General features: G+C 44.4%; 1 protein-coding gene across 1 annotated transcript in view; it reads left to right on the top strand.

Moving 5' to 3' along the window:
• UVRAG (UV radiation resistance associated) overlaps positions 1-17,400 on the top strand; it is a 336,707-nt gene that overhangs the window by 89,238 nt on the left and 230,069 nt on the right. The gene's annotated exons all lie outside the window — the stretch shown is intronic.

The following is a 17,400-nucleotide window of genomic DNA, read 5'->3' as shown; positions in this document are numbered from 1 at the left end:
AGGACCTGCTTTTTCCACAGTGCTACATTTACCTCTGGAGAGGATTAGGTGTGTACATATGCTATGCACAGGTGGTAACTTTCTGATGGGTTTTTATCAGTTTATGGGCAGGGTATTCCCCAGGCAAATGCACAACAGCTTCTGCGTCCTGTGCCTCCTTATACCATTTCTGTGGCTCTCGTATGTGCTTGTCAACAGTGCACTGCCGCAGCATCGTGGGTTGCCTGATGCAGCTCAGAAATAAATGGTTGTCTCCAGATTTCACCTTAGTTTGTATGCTTCAGTTAGCAACAGTAGATTGAGGCATTGCAGCATCCTCATCCACGCATTCAACGCCAGCCAATATTTCACTTAGTGGTACTTTATACCCATGTATGACTCGCAATGTCCAATCACACCTGTTTGGTAAGAGGGTACACCCCTGTCATGACCCCGGAAATCTTGACAATGTAGACCGTTTCCAAATCATTTTACTCTGTCTCTCTGGAAAGGGAATTAAAGCAACTAGATGCTATGGAGCTAAATCCTCTGTTTTGCTTTTCATGTATAAAAAGGCCTGCTTTCCAGGTCACATGCTGGCTGACAGTTTAGATACTGTAAATGAAGTAGCCTTGCCAATGGGCACTGATGAAGTTTTGAGAAGACATGCTTGCATGCAGTCTTCTAGCTTTTTGGTGGCTCTTGGAGAGTGAAGGCTAGGTTGAAATGCACGTTGTTCAAAATTGAGGTCCCTTTTGTAACAGATATATACTCTTTCCAGTATGTCAATTATCTAAGCAATGCTAGACATTCAGAGGCTACAAGACACCTGCTGTGACTAGTCTACGTACGTGCCCCCATCTCTCCATGTCTTAACTGTACTTCCTTCTTTAGAGAGGCAGAGTACCTTTGTAATTTTGACACAGGGAGTACTTAAACCAGTTTGCGTTAAGCTTACTAACACTTGACTCACCTGTGGGCAGTGGATACTTCTGAGTTACTGTGGAAACATTTAGGACATCTTCAATTAAGCCTTCCTATTCTAGAATTAAATTACTACTTTCCTTGTACCGGAGGACACCCTCATATCCCCTAACCTCTCCTATACAGAGAGCGTCGGATGAGTGGCAGAGATGCTTCTGCTGAAGAAAGTCATTATAGACCACTCTGGTAAGAAGCATGGGTGGATTCACCCTATTGTAGACTTGTATTTCTTAAACAAAGTTCTAAGAAAGAAGATGTTCTTGGTGTTAAAGCCCACATTTAGGTGGAGTCCTTGAATCTGTAGGATCTCTACTTCCACATCATAATTGTTCTGCTAGGGATTCGTGATATGAGAAGAGCAGTTATTTATTTCTTGAAAGTTTTATATCGCGCAAACATGACCCAAAGGTATCGGAGCGCTTAACTAGTACAAAGCAAAATTATGACAAAAAGCGATAAACAATAAACGAAGCATGGGGACAACAGTAAGATAGGAGTAAACCCGGTCAATGCAGAGTATTTGAGTTAGACAATGTTACTTTGAGGACGTTATAGGCAAATTGTAAAACAAGTGTACAATAAATGATAGATCTCAGCTAGTAAGGACTTGCTGTAATGCAGAAAAACAGGAACCTGGTTGTTCTGATAGAGCTAGATGGAGAGAGCAGAATCATAACTGATGGAAATTACAAGAATGGACTGGGCGGCAGCATAGGTTGAGGGGTGAAGAGGATGGAGTTCAGTCGACAGCTTGTGGTAAGAATTTGGTCATAAAGATCTTGGCTTCCTTCTTGAAGGCAGAAGTAGAGTTCATTCTTCTGATGTGAGGGAGAAGCGAGTTCCAGATTCTAGGGGCTGCTCCAGAGAAGGCTCTGTCATAGGTTTTCTTCTTGTGGAATAATGGTGGCTTCAGGACTAGATCCATGGTGCTCCACGAAGGTCTTCCTCCCCCCGAAATCATGTTTTTTTTTTTAGTAGGATACATCAGTGTTTTGTGATGGATGGCTTTGTGAGTAATACAAGCCAGTTTGAGTTGAATTCTGGCTTCGAATGCAAACAAGTTCAAAGCCTTCAGATGAGGAGAGATGTGGTCAAATTTCTTTGATCCTGTTAGGATTCTTGCTGCAGCTTTGAGGCATGTTTTTAGGGGAGCGGTGGAGATCTTGGGCAAGTCTGAAAGTATAGTGCACTCATACTCGATCCTAGAAATGACTAAGGATTGTACTGCCATTTTAAGGTTAGTTGATGAAATGAATGGTCTCAATTTCCTGAGATAGCTCAAGTGAAAGTGGGCGCTTTTGGCCATCGAGTTGATGTGAGATTGCATGTTTAAGTTCTGGTCAAGAGTAATACCCAGAGATTTAGAGGAGTCAATCAGGACAGGAGTGCAGTTTAGAGCAGTGATTTACTTGGTCCATTCCTTAACATCGGTTTAGCTCTTGGGCAGGGAAATCAAGAGGAATTCTGTTTTTTGCGGGTTGAGTTTAAGATGATTGCACGTTAGCTAATGTAAAGTGAGCTTTAAGGCATCATCTGTTGACTTGATCGCCACCAGAGATGAGATCTTCATGTAAATCTGGGTATCATCCGCATACATGTGGTTGGAGGTGTTAGTATGCTGGAGATTTTCAGTGAGTGGTTCGACATAAAGGTTAAACAGTGAAGGGGAGAGAGTAGAGCCTTGTGGAACACCAATCGAGATAGAGGAAGGTAAGGATCACGCATGGTTAACCAAAAATCGTTGGGTTCTGTTCTGGAAGAAGGATTTAAACCAGTCCAGCACTGTACCTGAAAGCCCAGTCCTGTTTTCGAGTCTGGCTAGCAGTATTTCGTGGTTAACAGTGTCCAATATGGAAGACAAGTCAAGAAGAACTAGTAGGCAGGTTTCGTTATGATCAAGAGCCAAAAGAGCGTTGTCCATTATTTGAAGAATTGCAGATGCGGTATTGTGGCCAGGTCTAAACCCAGATTGTCAGTCGTCAAGCAAATTGAATTTCTGTATGTGTTGGCTCAACTGTTGTTCCACGCATTTTTCTAGAACTTTGGCTCAAAGAGGAATGTTGGTCAAAGGCCTAAATTGTTCGGGTCGGCAGAGTTCCCTGTGTGTTTTTTTTAAGATGGGAAGGACTTGACTAATCTTGAGGCAGTCTGGTAAGTAACCTTGAGATAAGGAAGCATTGATTATGCTGGTCCAGCTGGGTACGATGCATTGGTGGAGTAACGGAAGGCATTTGGAAGGAAGGGGATCATTGTAGTGATTATTGGGATTAATGGACAATATGGTTCTAGTAATGTCCTTGTGGCTTGAAGTCCGACCATTGTGCATTGTTTTTAGAATTTGGCAGGGGAGGGTGTAGTGGTTTGAGGTGAAGAATATGCGAATGGGAGAGTGTATCGGCAGCTGTCAGGAGTTCGATTTCCAGGGTGTTGGCTTTGGATGAGAAGAAGGAGAATTCCTCGCAGCTGATTTGGGCTATGGCTGATTCATGTGAGGTTTTAGCAAGCCTGTTCGATTGACGTTATATCAACTCAGTTTACGCTGTCTATTTTTGGCATTGTCAAGTTCAGTACTAAAGAAATCTTTTTTTGATCTGAGAATGCTTTTGTTGTAGGCGTTTCTGGTCGTTCTTAGAAGCTGTAAGTGGGATGATGTGGGGTGATGCCGCCATTTCCTGTCAGCGAGTCTGAGGTTTCTCCATTCATCATTTAGCGATCCATTGAACCATGGATTTTTATCTTTATCATGAATTCTTTTCAGTTTTAAAGAAGCAATCGAGCTGATTATGTTAGACATTGTATAGTTATAGTGATCAGTGAGATCGTTCACATAATCCAAATTGTATGGTGGGGAAAGCTCTCACAGCGTGCAATTATTTACTTTTGGCTGCAAGTTATGCTAGTTTATTTCATTCAAGAAGACCAGTTAGATGCATGATGGTCAAACAATCCTCTAAGGCAGCATCCACCTTCCTCGACCCAGTTTCACTAACTGCAAACTCAGTAATACAGAGACATACCAACATTACATGGCCTCATAGCTTACTCTGAGCAGAACAAGGGAAGGAATAACAATGATCAGCCAGTTGTAATGCACCTAATTTCTGTAGAAACAATGCCTTACCATATGGAACCATAATAGACAATATCTTAAACAAGCTAGATGGAAAGAAGTTTCTCCCTACTCCCATTTATATACAGCTTTATTCATAAAGACATATGATAACCAAACACATACCGGCAGACCCCATCCCAATGAAATAGCACTACTCGGAGACCTCTCTACTGCAGTTAGGACCAGAACTTGGAGAGGGGGCCAGAACTTGCAGAGAGGGCCAAAACGTGCACACACACACCGCCCTCTACTGGACACATGACCAATGTAAAGTTTTACGAAGTGATTAAGGCAATGCTTAATTAATCTCAGCCATTGGCAATATTTGGGACCACGTTCCAGTCCATCGTGTTTGGCCTTTGTACAGCTTTAGGCAAGGACAGCCATATGCAATGTGGTCTCAGTCCTGCTCCAACAGGATCAGTCCAGCTTGAACTGCTAGGCCAGGGCCTCTCCCGATTGGAATTTAAGTAACCCTATACCAGTTTCTGCCTGATCATTGAGTCCTGTGACTCGGCATACCCCTCACATTTAGGGCTTCCACTGCAACAAATGCCAAAGTGATAGAAGAAAAGCTTGACTTAAATATCAATCACTGACTAAATCTTGGTGCTTGCAGTGTAGTCCATCATTTCCCCAACACTTTGCCATTCTAGACCGAGATCAACCATATAAAATCAGTGTTGGTCCTATTGTAAAAAGAATAATTCAGCTTGAGCTGCCAGTCCAGGTCTCCTCCAGCCAGGAGAACATGTAATCCTAGACTGGTTTTGGCCTGGTTAGGCCTCATCAATGAGGCATACCTTGATATTAATTCAAGTGGCCCGTCAATCATTTTGATATGGTTACTGTAGACTCCCTAAGTGCAGCGTGTATGCCCAAACTTGGGTCCCATACCCATTAGGCCTCAAGACTCAAACCATACCTCATTGATGACACCTGAGTAGCATGAACCTATCCTGGATTTGTCTGGTGCTACAGTCCAGACTTGGTATAGGATCTCTTCTGTGAAGTCTTGAATGCAATGGAATCTATTCCACTAGCACCTTTGTGCTTCTGTCAGAATCTCACAGAAATTTAGTGATGATAATCCGTCTTGGATTTCCAACAATATCATCAGAAAAGCTTTTTCGTCAAGTTAAGTCTCGAAGGGCCATAGCCATGGCCATAGCTACCTGTGCCTCCCACCTTTGTTGGAGCACTCACTTAGACAAATATTAATCAGTGGACTTTATAGTGGGATAGTCTGTTTTCTAGACAGGATCACCATTTCATTGGCGGCTCTGGTTGCCTTTCTCAGCTCAGTGCAAGGTGATGCACTACAGGTCATAATGGACAATATGATGGCCATCAACTATTTCAGCGCAAGAGCAAAGTGGTCTTTCTGTATTTGCAGTGAAGCATTGGAACTGTGAAGTCAGTCTCTTGACCACAGGTTGTCAGTGACAGATATCCACCTAGCCAGGATAAGAAGTGCCACATTAAATTCCTTAAACATAATGATGCATTGTTTCCGCGATTACTTACTCAGAGTTTATAGATCAGCCTTTTTGTCATTGGGGTACAATTGTGGACCTAATTACAGTAGGTATAAATCATGAGATTGAGTTTTCTGCTACTAAAATTTCTCGCACAGTGCCTGCCTTGGTAATACTTTTAGAGATTTGTAACTCCTTTACTGCTCATTTAATCTTTGCTCTTCCTCTAGCTTTTAAGTAGATCAGGATGCGTAATGCAGGAATGATGCTCTTCACAACAGTCTGGCCTGTGAAGGTGTAGTTGCAGGTCCTGTTGAAGCTTAGCCTTCGGGGTAGCCTCTTATCACAACAGTCTAGAAAAATTCATCAAACCGCACGTACAAACATTCTTTGCTTCAGACTTGGAGACTCTGTGTCACACCATCGTTCGTAGCCATCTGTCCGAAGATGTGATGTACTTGACATCTATATGCCCTTCAAAAAGTTGGCTTAGTCAAGCAGATGAAAATGGTGCTCCCTTTCGTTGGGGGTTCCTACCTTTCTGAATGTTGGCCTTTCTTACATTGGGGTGGGCTTATTGTGGGCATGATAGAATATTATGTGGGTGCTGTCTCATTCTTCTGAACAGTGTCTAACACCTTAGTTTCCTGTAAGGTATAGAAAATGTTTTCTGCTACCTGCTTGGTTACCTTGTTTGGCATTTAAGCTAATGTTTTTGCTAGTGCCTCCCTTGAGCTTTTCCGTTCTCGTTCACTGTTAATTTTGGCACTGAAACTGTGTTCGTCCTTGCCGTAACCTTTGCACGGGGAGTTTTGGGTACTTTATTTGTTTTAGCCCCGGTTTACTGGCTTCCTTCTAGTGTTATTCCAAATTGGTCATTGTATTTCTTCTGATGGTTTCTAATTTAATTTGATGCAACAAAGCAGTTGCCTTTCCTTTTTGTCATTCTGCTGATGTACAAGAGGGAGTAGACAGACTCAATCTGAAGAGAGACTGGAGTTTGTATGTGGATGGCTGTAAGCATCACAGCTGATGACCAGTTGTTTTATCAGGCACTAAGTAATGTTGAACAATGAAGAAGCACATTTTTGCAGGTGATGACATGGAATCCTATTTTGTGGATTATGGTTCATTGTGCAAAGGTTGCTTTGTTCGTACAGTCCTTAATTCTCAGTTTGAATTTCTGACGTCTCTTTGGTCGCTCATTCCAGTAGTACTCCTTTGGGAGTTTAGAGGAGTCTGCAGGAAGAAATATCCAGTAGGAAGATAAACCACTTACCGTTTTTATCTGATGGTTAGCCTTGTTTTACCATAAGTTCCTTATTGCCTCCTTTTTCCTTCTTCCGAGGTTTGAGTTTTTTCATATCCATTTGTATTATTTTTTTCCTCTTATGGTGGCTCTGTTTTTTAATGTACCCTTGGCTGAGGGTCTTGTGGCATCCAGGTCTTAACCTTGTTCTACACTACCTGTGTACCTCCTGATTGCTCGATGCTGCAGGTGTCGTGGGAACCAGTGCTTTTAGCAGCAACATGTGACTCTGGAAAGTATCGCTCTTCAGGTTTCAGTGAGCAAGGCGAACCATAATGCTTTCCCTACTGTATGCCTCTTGGGCCATTATACCTGTGAATTTTGAAACATGGCGCCAAGAGTGCTGCCTGTCCTCCGAGGATTTTTGAGCTTCCCTTGCTTAAACTGTCAGGATGCAGCCAAATACATCCTTATGGCTGGTCTTGACACCCAATATTATATCGGCTGTGCCGAGAAAACCATCTATGTTGTCTGATGATATGCTTGGATGTGTGCTCCTGGGTATCCTTGAGACATCCTGATGGCATTGAATGAAATGGCTTTGATAGAGGCTGGCTGTTTGGAGCAATGACCGCTTTGGCCATGGAAAACTTTAAGGATAGCAAGTTCCTTGGGGCTATTTTCCCCAGCTCACCAGTTCAGCAATAGTACCAGAGATTCTAGAGGTACTTGAAGGGCCTTGCACACTGACAGAGGCACCCCTCTCAACCTATTAAAGAGGCCGCCTAGCCTTGGCATCACTCCATAGGTAGAGGAAATGGCAATCGCCATGGCCACAGACAGATGTAGTAGTCCCTGCCAAGAGGCTGTATTCTTCCCCTAAGGGTTATATGGGGCATGTGGTGGGCAGAATCACATGTTGTCTGACTGGCTGGCATGGAGTTATTTAGGACCAATGATTCTTTCAGGTTATTCAGTATGGCTGCGCATTCCCCTTTTTGTCCACCACTCCCCACATTCCACCAGTTTGAGGCCAGACTCCCGCAGTGCATTCCGCTATCTTAGCCAGGGAGGTCCAGACACCACATATCAAGGTCCAATAGAAATGTACCTGAGGCGGAGAGGGGCACAAGATGATACTCCCTTGGTCCTAAAGAAGGACGTGCATTTGAGGACGATATTAGATCTCAGTCTTGTGAACAACGTGATCAGAAAGGACTAGTTCAGGATGCTCGTGTTTGGTCAGGTCCTAGTGACTGGTTCCCAAAGACTGGATGGTGGCTTTGGACTTTCAGGCTGTGTACGCACATGTCGATCCTGCTGTTCCATTGGTTTTTCCTCTGGTTTGTTGTGGGGTTGGAGCCCTTATGGTTCACTTTGCTGCCTTTCTGTCTTAGTTCAGTTTCCCAGATGTTCATGCAGATAAATTAGGTTGTGGCGGCTGTTTTTTGCAGGGCAAGAATACAAATATTCCATAACCTCCGATGCTGAAAGCGGGCTTCCCTCCGTCAGTCTCAGACCACTTGTAAACAAGCAGTTTTTTCCCAGTCCACCTTGGGGGTTCTCAATCAACGAGCTGAAATCCAATCTTCTGCCCATGTAGAGAATCACCTCCCTAGGGCACGTCCTGGGCACTGTCTTTTAAGGTCTTTCCACCTCTGAAGCAAGTTTGGGATATTCAGACTATGATCTTATTTCAGGTACATGGCTTGGTTCCAGCCTGGATGGTTCTGAGGCTTTTTGGTTTCCTGACCTTGAGCATATTCCTGGTGCCTCAAGCCTATTGGCACATTCTGGTTCTTCAGTGGAAACCTTTCACTACAATGAACCAAACTCTGAGGTTGCTTTTAACATCGGCTTATCGGAAGGGGCATCCCAAAACCTTTAATGGTGGATGCCAACATGACATGCAGCAGATTGTTCTGCCTTTCCCATCCAGAATTCGGTACAGTGATAAATGCAGCATCTCTGGTCTGGTGAGGTCAAATAGATGAGATGGAAATTAAAGGTCTCGGTTCTCCTTTATGCCCTCCAGCAAGGGCAGGTTGGTCCAAGTCCTAACAAACCATATGACTGCCATTTGAAGCGGCATCATTTCTGTTAGTTGGGAGAGCGAATTGCAGTTGTCATCTATTCAGCTGCAGTATACAACCTTTTTTCCTGACATGCTAGTGCTTCAGACTAGTAATAATTGACATAGCCCAGGAAATTAAAAAACTTAAAGCAGCTGCAGGCAACCTCGCAGCCTCCCTGACCAAGGTTCATACTGACGTTCGGAGCATTCAGAATCCATTACGGGCGCAAGCAGCCACACAGAAACATTCCCAGAGGGGCACAAGTAGTATGAAGCAGCCGAAAGGGGACTATACCAGTCATAATCCAGGAAGGCTAAGTAGCGATCCTATAGACCGGACCCCTATCGTTGCTCCGTTCACTAACAGTAGTCTAGTTATGGTAAAGGGGTAGGCCAACTCATGCCAGGTCGACCAAATCTTGATAATCAAGGTAATATTGAAAGGTCTAGGACAGGGCCTGCACGCCACTTAACCAACCACACACAAGCATTACCTAGCACACACAAGAGTACAGATATAAGGAAGACAATCTATCTAGTCAACGTCCCAAAGAATCAATCTATGTCACACAGAGGACGAGTGTTCTTTAATAAATGCACCCGCTGGATATGGAGAGTGAGAGGGTGCAGGTCCATCATAAGGGAAGACCTAATTGGAGATAAAAGGCTACCTGGTCTGGGAGGGCCTGTGGACGCATATGACATGATAACACTTACCCTGGTCGTCCTCAGTAGTCCTAGGGGGAGGTCTTAACACCACCTTTGAGCCCTTTGATAATGGGGAGTTCGACCCAGCAGGGGAGGACGACGTGCAGTGGGGTATCCCTACCCTGGAAATATCCCCAATTAGAAAATGGACGGAGGCTGCACTACAGATGAAGGTCTTAAGCCTTGAACAAGGGTCGAAGGGCAGTCAACGGAAGAACAAGATCTGACAAGGAAGGGGCACACACGTTTAGTAATGGCCACTGTTCAAGTAGGTTTGATTATATGTTAATTAGCTTAAAAATCTGGCCCACACTGAATGATATGGTCGTGATGTATAGAATCGAGGGTGACCATAATCCACTCTGCACAACACTTACACTTAAGGGTCAACAAGAGCAATCACAAATTTCACATTTTTCCCAGACAGGTGAACTGACACTGATCAATGACATGCAACCTCTTAAATGGCCAATGGTAATTGAACGACCTGACATCAACTTTTAACTCAGATTTGGAACATACTTTAACTCAAATGCTGTCTTCTCACCGTGACTCCCGCTCATTGAAAGATAGAATACTCTTACACAATACCCTTTTTGATAGAATACGCTCACATTTCTAAATTCCTCATCGATCTAAGCAACACCCTCGCTGGTACAATAGCGAGTGTAAAAAAGCACGTAGAGCTCTGGGGCGGGGGGGGGGGGGGGGGGGGGGATGAGCAATAAGATCAGGAGACCAGCCTAGAGTCCAACATTTAAGGAAGCTATGCAAGAAGGTGATTTTGACCGCAAAAAAGGCCTGGGATGAGAAAAGATGGCAGGACCTAAAAGAAGAATGTAAGGAGAGGAACATGCAACGCTTCTGGAGCCAGGTTAAATGGGGTGCGAGTGGTTCAAGGCAATCTCCCCAAAATCATGTGGACCCTGCTGTATGGGTTAAGTTTTTCTCAGTTTAATACGCAGTCAATGACCACATGGATTGCGACCCTTCCTGGGTTTATTTTAAGCTGTCCGATACCGTTTTTTATTTAGCTGACGTAACCATTGCGCTAAGCACTGTTAGCAGTGGGAGATCCCCAGGCATTGATAAAGTGCCCGCAGATATTTTCCTTCAGGACAAAGCAAGTACATGATGCTTTTAGCAAACTCAATCGCCCATGGAGCTCCGATTCGGGATACCTGGAAGGGGACGGAGATCAACCCGATTTATAAAAAAAAAAAAAAAAAGAGACAAATTCTTACCCGGGAACTATAGGCCAATAAGCCTTATAGTCTCAATCCAGAAATTCATAGCTCAACTTGTTTTAGCAAAAATCCAGACCTGGATTGATGATAATGATATTTTGAGCCCTCTCCAGGCAGGCTTCCGGGCCAACATGAGTACCATTGATCAGGTCTTCCGATTCATTTTAATTTACTGGCGGACAGTGACCCTTGGAAAAGGGAGCCTTTATGCAGCCTTTGTTGACCGTAAGTCTGCTTTTGACTTAGTATCATGGCCTGAATTGTGGAGGGTACTGCAGTAGCTCAGGCTGCCCCCTGATTTACTTTTCTTAATTGTTCGCCTCCACTAAAACAACTATGGCCACCTTCGCTGGGGGGCTCAGGGAAATAAGACTGACTGGTTCCCAGTCGAGATGGGAGTACGCCAAGGTTGCGTCCTAGCGCCAACATTATTCTCACTTTTTATTAACGGCATTGTCAGTTTTTTAGCTTCCTTTCCCACAGATGCCTAGCTGGTAAAAAAATTCCGATATTAATGTTTGCGGACGAAACGCTTCTACTATATAAAACACTGTGCGGGTTAAAGCATGCGCTGCAGCATTTTGAAGAACTTTGCTCACTGCGTGGTCTAAAAGTCAATAGCGCAAAAACAAAGTTTATGACCTTTAACCAACATAGGTCATTCAAGGGGGGCATTGCTATGGATGGGCAACACTTGGAGCAGGTAGATGGATTCACTTCTTTAGGCATCACCTTGCATAAAGGGCTCAGCTGGAAGCCGCATATCGACACCATGGCCTTAAAGCACAGGCAATTGGCTGGTGTCTTGATTAAGGAATTCAAAACATCACTGACTAAGTTCCTTACCCCGGCACTGCAGATCTATAGTTCTAAGATATTGAGCCCTGTATGGTGCTGAGGTATGGGGCTTTGAGAAATTGCATCCTCTAGCTGTATCCGAGAACAAGTTCTTGCGTGGGATTACAAGCCTACCACTAAGAACTCCCATGCTCCCCCTGCACTATGATTTGGGCAGACAAGCCATAGTAGACCTTGCAAGACTATGCCCTATTCTCTATTGGCGTAGAATCTGATGTACCCCAGAGCTGGCCATTTTTGCGGAAGGTTAGGTGACATCAGATCCTTACTAACCAGCATGGGCATGCCATTATTGTGGGTTCACCCTAGTGGCACTGAGTTTCCACCAAAAAACCTAATCAAGCAAAGGTATTGGGAACTGATCGTGCAAGAAGCTAATAGAACGAGTGATGCCACTTCACTGACAGGAAACTTCTTACAAATAAAACCAAATCCATGTATTGAGGACTGCTGGGATGTAATCACTAATCCACTAGATCGTAAACTGTACTTTCAGTTTAGAGCAGGCTGTCTACCCTTCAAGTCCTTCACAGCCACATGGTCCACCGCGGCCGACGACAAATGCCCAAATTGCACTGACTTTGTAGAAACATATGCACATGTGCTGTTTGTATGTCCGGCGTATTCTGCTCCCCGCAAAACCTGGTTGGCACCCATTTGTAGGAGCATAGGCACTCACCTGTCGAGTGTAGCAATGAGAATATTGTGTTCTGATCCATCAGTGTTGTACGCAGTATCAATGGCAACGTTTCTGAGATGGATGTGGATAATTAGATCTAAGCTTCTTTTAGTACATTGATGAATGAAGGCTCCTGTGGCTTATAATAACAAGCTATATGTTAATGCTGGGAATTTTTAACATGTTTGATTATCTTTTTATCCATATGTAATTGTACTGATCTTTTTAGAACTTGTGATGTATGTTTTTATGTGAATTGCGTTTATGACATTCTTGTTGAATAAAGCTCAAGTTGACTGCCTGGCTTCAGACTAGTGTTATTTTATCCTAAATTGGTGTTGCCTTTTTTAAATAACCAAAAGGTTATTTTGCCCACTCTATCCTGCAGGACTTCTCATTCAAAGTATTTCCTAAGCTCACCACCACCAGTGGTACTCCTTTGGTATTGATTCAAAAAGTGAGGCATTTGGGGTTAGAAGTATCGATCCGGTGAACAATTTGCTTACCCTTTGTAAACGTTATTGTGTCATAAACTAGTGCTTGTCTCTTCGCTACTGCTCAGCTGGAATGTGTGATAACCTCATAGAATGCTTGGGTGCCTGGGTGTGTGAAGCGTCAGTTGGTGAACTGATGCTGAGCAGCAGGGAAGCTGCTCCTTGTGGGGCTATGCTTCATCTTCCTATATCCTTTCTACTCATCTATCCTGGAACTAAGCTACAATAAAGATATCCTGATTATACACCCGGCCTGTGTACCATTCATTTACAACAATTTGGCGACGATCTTGAAGAACCTACGCGTGGAGTAAGAAAGGCCCTGTACAAAGGAAGTAAGGAACCAAGAGACAGAAATATTAAGGAAAAGGAAACATTACGGTAACCAAGACTCTTGAAGAAACACCCTTGTTAGCCTCACCAGTGTCCTTTTCCATCTGGACAGCCTATGGCCTGGGCGTTTGGCATTCCTCAACATTAAGAGCCTGCTGCCATGGAAGCTGCCTTAATACCCTGCTGGCCTTACTACAGCCGTGAGACATGCTACTGATTTCGACTGGCAGTAGCAACTGGTGCTTGGGAATTGGCACCAGCGACGTGTGCTAGGAAAACCGGCACCCTTGTGAGGCTTTACACTTGGAAAAAAAAGTGGGCAGAGGCTGGTAGGAGCTTGACTGGTAGCTTGTTCCTGAATACAAGCGGACGCTATGTGTTGACTTGCCTGTTGCCCGTGAGGAACCAGAACTGTCAGTGCCCCCTGGCACGCTCTGCTGAAGAAGTGTATTATTTCTTCCCTGCAAACACTTAGTGGGTCTGTGCTGAGGAAGGTACTTTGAGTGGAGCCAGTGACGGGAACCAGAGGCGGGTGATGAAGCAGCAATTTAAGACTCTGTATGACATGGTGCTGTGTTTGGGACATGTCGCATGTGCACCGGCCATTTTTACATTTTTTACGCAGCTTTTGAACAGTCCCCGACTATTTCTGCTAAGGTACTGGCATTGCACACTTGTGGTGAGGCACTTTGTGTTGATTTTTATTGCATTTGTGGTTTCTTTTGGCTCCTTCTCCCTGTGCTCCTGTGGGCAGTTTAACTGTCATGCTTTCTATTTGAAACTGTGCGCAAGCTCGGTAGTACGCATGAAGCTCACCTGCCATGACTGCCGCGAGGAGGAGTTCTGACGTCGATGGTGGTTTGAATGCTCCTATGCCACTCACTGTCGTTTTTTTTACCAGCACTAACGTACCGAGAGCCACAAGGTGCAGCCTACGCTGCATGCCGCCATCTTGCCAGTCTTCTACGTTGCGGTGTAAACTCTTGCCATTGTCATTGAAGTCTCACAAAAAGGCTCTAGTCCACTGCATTTTGGTTTCGATTGTTTGCACCCCTCGCAAACCTTCAACAAACGACGCGTTTCAAGTTAGTATGGTAAAGGGGCATTCTTTTAAAACTCACCAACCTGGGTAACGAATCCTTAGCCACATGACCAAGGTAAGGAAGACGACATTACACAGTTCTTAAAGCAATTCAAACTTTTGTGCATGGATCTGGACACCAGCTGAGTCCTATGAACTGTGAAGCACTTTATTTGATCAATCAAGGTGTTCCATCTTTTCTTATCGGCACGAAATGAATTGAACTATCTGAAGAGACTGCGTTGGCGATTGTCATGGTGCTTTTCTGGGTTTGGAATGTACTAGTTCAAAGTGTATCTCTTCTATTAGCCACGAGGGAATCTCTGCACTACATGGTTTCGGATGCCAACAGCCCAGGAACTTTGGTGAAGACCTCGGGTGAGAGATCGCTCACCGGAGTGTTTATCTTTCTTTGTTTTTATTACTAAATACTGTTTTGCCCTTTTAGGTGTAGGTTGTGGGTGTGGTTGGTGCTCCTATTCAGTTTTCATGGGTGAAGTTCACCCTATGGTGTACCCTGGTGTGGGGAGGTTGTGTGGGTTGTTAGTTCCCAGTTTTTTTTAAGGGGTCTGGTGTTGTGTAGACTGTAGTCTTTAGAGTGACAAATAACCTGCGCTGTACCCTTCAATGGGGAAGTTGGAGTGGGTGTTTAGTGCCTAAATTCTGTTTTTCTGTGTCCTAACTTAATTGGGGTTTTTTTAGGTGTTCACAGTGTATCCATGTATGGGGAGGTTCTGAGAGCGGTGAGTGCTCAAGTCAAGTTTTTAGCTACAATAAAGATATCCTGATTATACACCCGGCCTGTGTATCATTCATTTACAACATATTGCTGTTGGATTCTCCATCTAACTGCAGATTCGTCACTGCCCGCCCACCACACTGTTCTGTGAAGTGGGCATATGGTTAGTTAAAAGCTTCGACGTAAGAAATGTTAATGCTCTTAATTTTACATTGATCAACATCAGAGGGCATGGAAACCATCTGTTAGCATACTAACATCAGTGTGCAAGGGTAACACTTATGTGCAGCTCTGTCCCTTTCGGGAGTGGGATGGACCTGCTATGAATTGTAATGGCGCCAGTGCCAGTGCTCAAGAGCCATTGCACAAACTTTTCCAGATCTAATCTGGTGTTGGGGAGGACTCAAAAGGAGAGGAAACTGCAGTAAGCGATTTTCAATTTGATAGAGCTCTGCCAAATCCAGTTAACTTGTTAGAGTGGTGTTTCTATCTTCTGGCCATCTTCCTAACCGGAGTCCGATATGTAAGCATTATCTGTCAATTTGGAGAGTCCTACTGGACCACTGCATGAGCAGCCAGATTAGTACCCTTCCATACGGTCTAACTCTTTGTGTGTTTGATTAATCTTGGATTTGTTCCAATTGTGGAACTGCTGCTTGTGGGGTGGGGTTCTTTACTTAAACACTTGTTTCTGTTGTCTAATGGGCCAGTAATTCTTTTTTATTTATGTATATGTCATGCTTATTAGGAAGCATGCCTTTTTTTCATTTTAGTCTGCCATGCTTAATTGGAGGCTGTGCTGCTAGCCAATCCCATGTCCCTGACAAAAAAATAATGAAATCAGCCTCGAAAAGCTATGTAACTTCCTTTGATACCTCAGAACAGTTGGCAAGAGGTGTTTGCATTTTCTGTAACTGCTGTAAAAAATAATTGTAGCATTCACCTTCTCTTTTGGCCTGTGGATGGATTGTTATTGATGTATTAACATTGGATATGATAGGGATTGTGATAAGGTTTGTTCAGATAATCTGACCAGTTTTCAATCAATCAGTAGATTTGTAGAGCTCTACTTGACACCCATGAGGGTATCCAGGCACTGGCAGGGTCCAGTTGATTAGCCGAATAGCCAGGTCTTCAGGAATTTACGGAACTCTCGAAGAGAGTGGGAGGTCAGTAGATGAAAGGGCTGCTCGTTCCATGTTTTTACTGCAAAGTAGGAGACTGAGTGGCATCCGGATCTGCTACGTCTAATGTGGGGGGGTGGGGGGTGAGGGTTAGAGAAAGGAATACGAAACAGAGGTGTCTGGTGAGGTGAAGGAAGTTAAGGCAGTGTTTAAAGTAGGCAGGACCGCAGTTGTGTTGGGCCTTCTCTGCATGGGTCAGGAGCTTGAACTGGCATCTTTTTTTGTACAGGGAGCCAGTGAAGTTCCCTGAGGTATGGGGTGATGTGGGTTAATGCAGGGAAATCCAGGATGTGGTTGGCTGAGGCGTTCTGTATGGTCTGTAGTCAGAGGAGGAGGCTGGAAATGAGGGACAGGGTGATGGGGTCTTGAACTTTCGGGTAACCATTTGAATATCTTACAAAGCATGCGGAGGATGAAGAAGCAGGAGGAGGGAGTTGTCCTGGGTCGTCATGGTTAGCTTGTTGTCCAGAATGATGCCTAGGTTCCTAGCATGGTCAGTGGAAGTAGGAATAAATGTGAATTCTGAGGTCCCTTGGGGAGCTTTTGTTTCCATAAATCAGTATCTCCGTCTTGTCTCTGTTGAGCTTCAGACAGTTGTCCTTCGTCCTGGTGTCATCTATCACGCAGTTGTGGACGTTGATCTTGGTGGTGTCCTCGGAGAGAGAGAGAGAGGATGAGTTGTGTGTTGTTGGCGTTGGATATGATGAGTCTGTGTATTTTGGTGCCGGTCGGAGGTGTGATACAAGTGTTAAAGAGAATGGGGTACTTCGTTGATGATTTCCTTGGGTTCAGAGGTGAAGGGGGGAGATGAACATTTTGCGTTCTTCCGGTGAGAAAAGAGGCGATCCATCTGAGAGCGGCTCCTTGGATCCTTTGTACTGCAGCCTTGTGATGTGTGAGGTGAGAGACTGTATCGAAGGCTACGGAGAGGTCTAGGAGGATCAGAGACGCAGTCTCTCCTCAGTCGAGTAGGGCTCTGATGTAATCGGTAGCCGCAATGAAGTCTGTCTCAGTGCTGTGGTTGTGGAATCTGGATTGGGAGGAGTTGAGGAGGAGGTTCTGTTCTAGATGCGGGGAGAGTTGTTGGTTGATGGCTTTATCTAATACTTTGGCCTGGAACAGGAGCAGATAGATCGGTCGGTAGTTGTTGAGTTAGCTGTGGTCTGCCAATGGTTTCTTTAGTAGGGCGTTGACTTCTGCA

The sequence above is a fragment of the Triturus cristatus genome, chromosome 8 (assembly GCF_964204655.1).
Source record: "Triturus cristatus chromosome 8, aTriCri1.1, whole genome shotgun sequence".
Lineage (NCBI taxonomy): Eukaryota > Metazoa > Chordata > Amphibia > Caudata > Salamandridae > Triturus > Triturus cristatus.
Note: the sequence above shows the minus strand (reverse complement) of the source record. Positions and strands in the feature narration are given on the sequence as shown.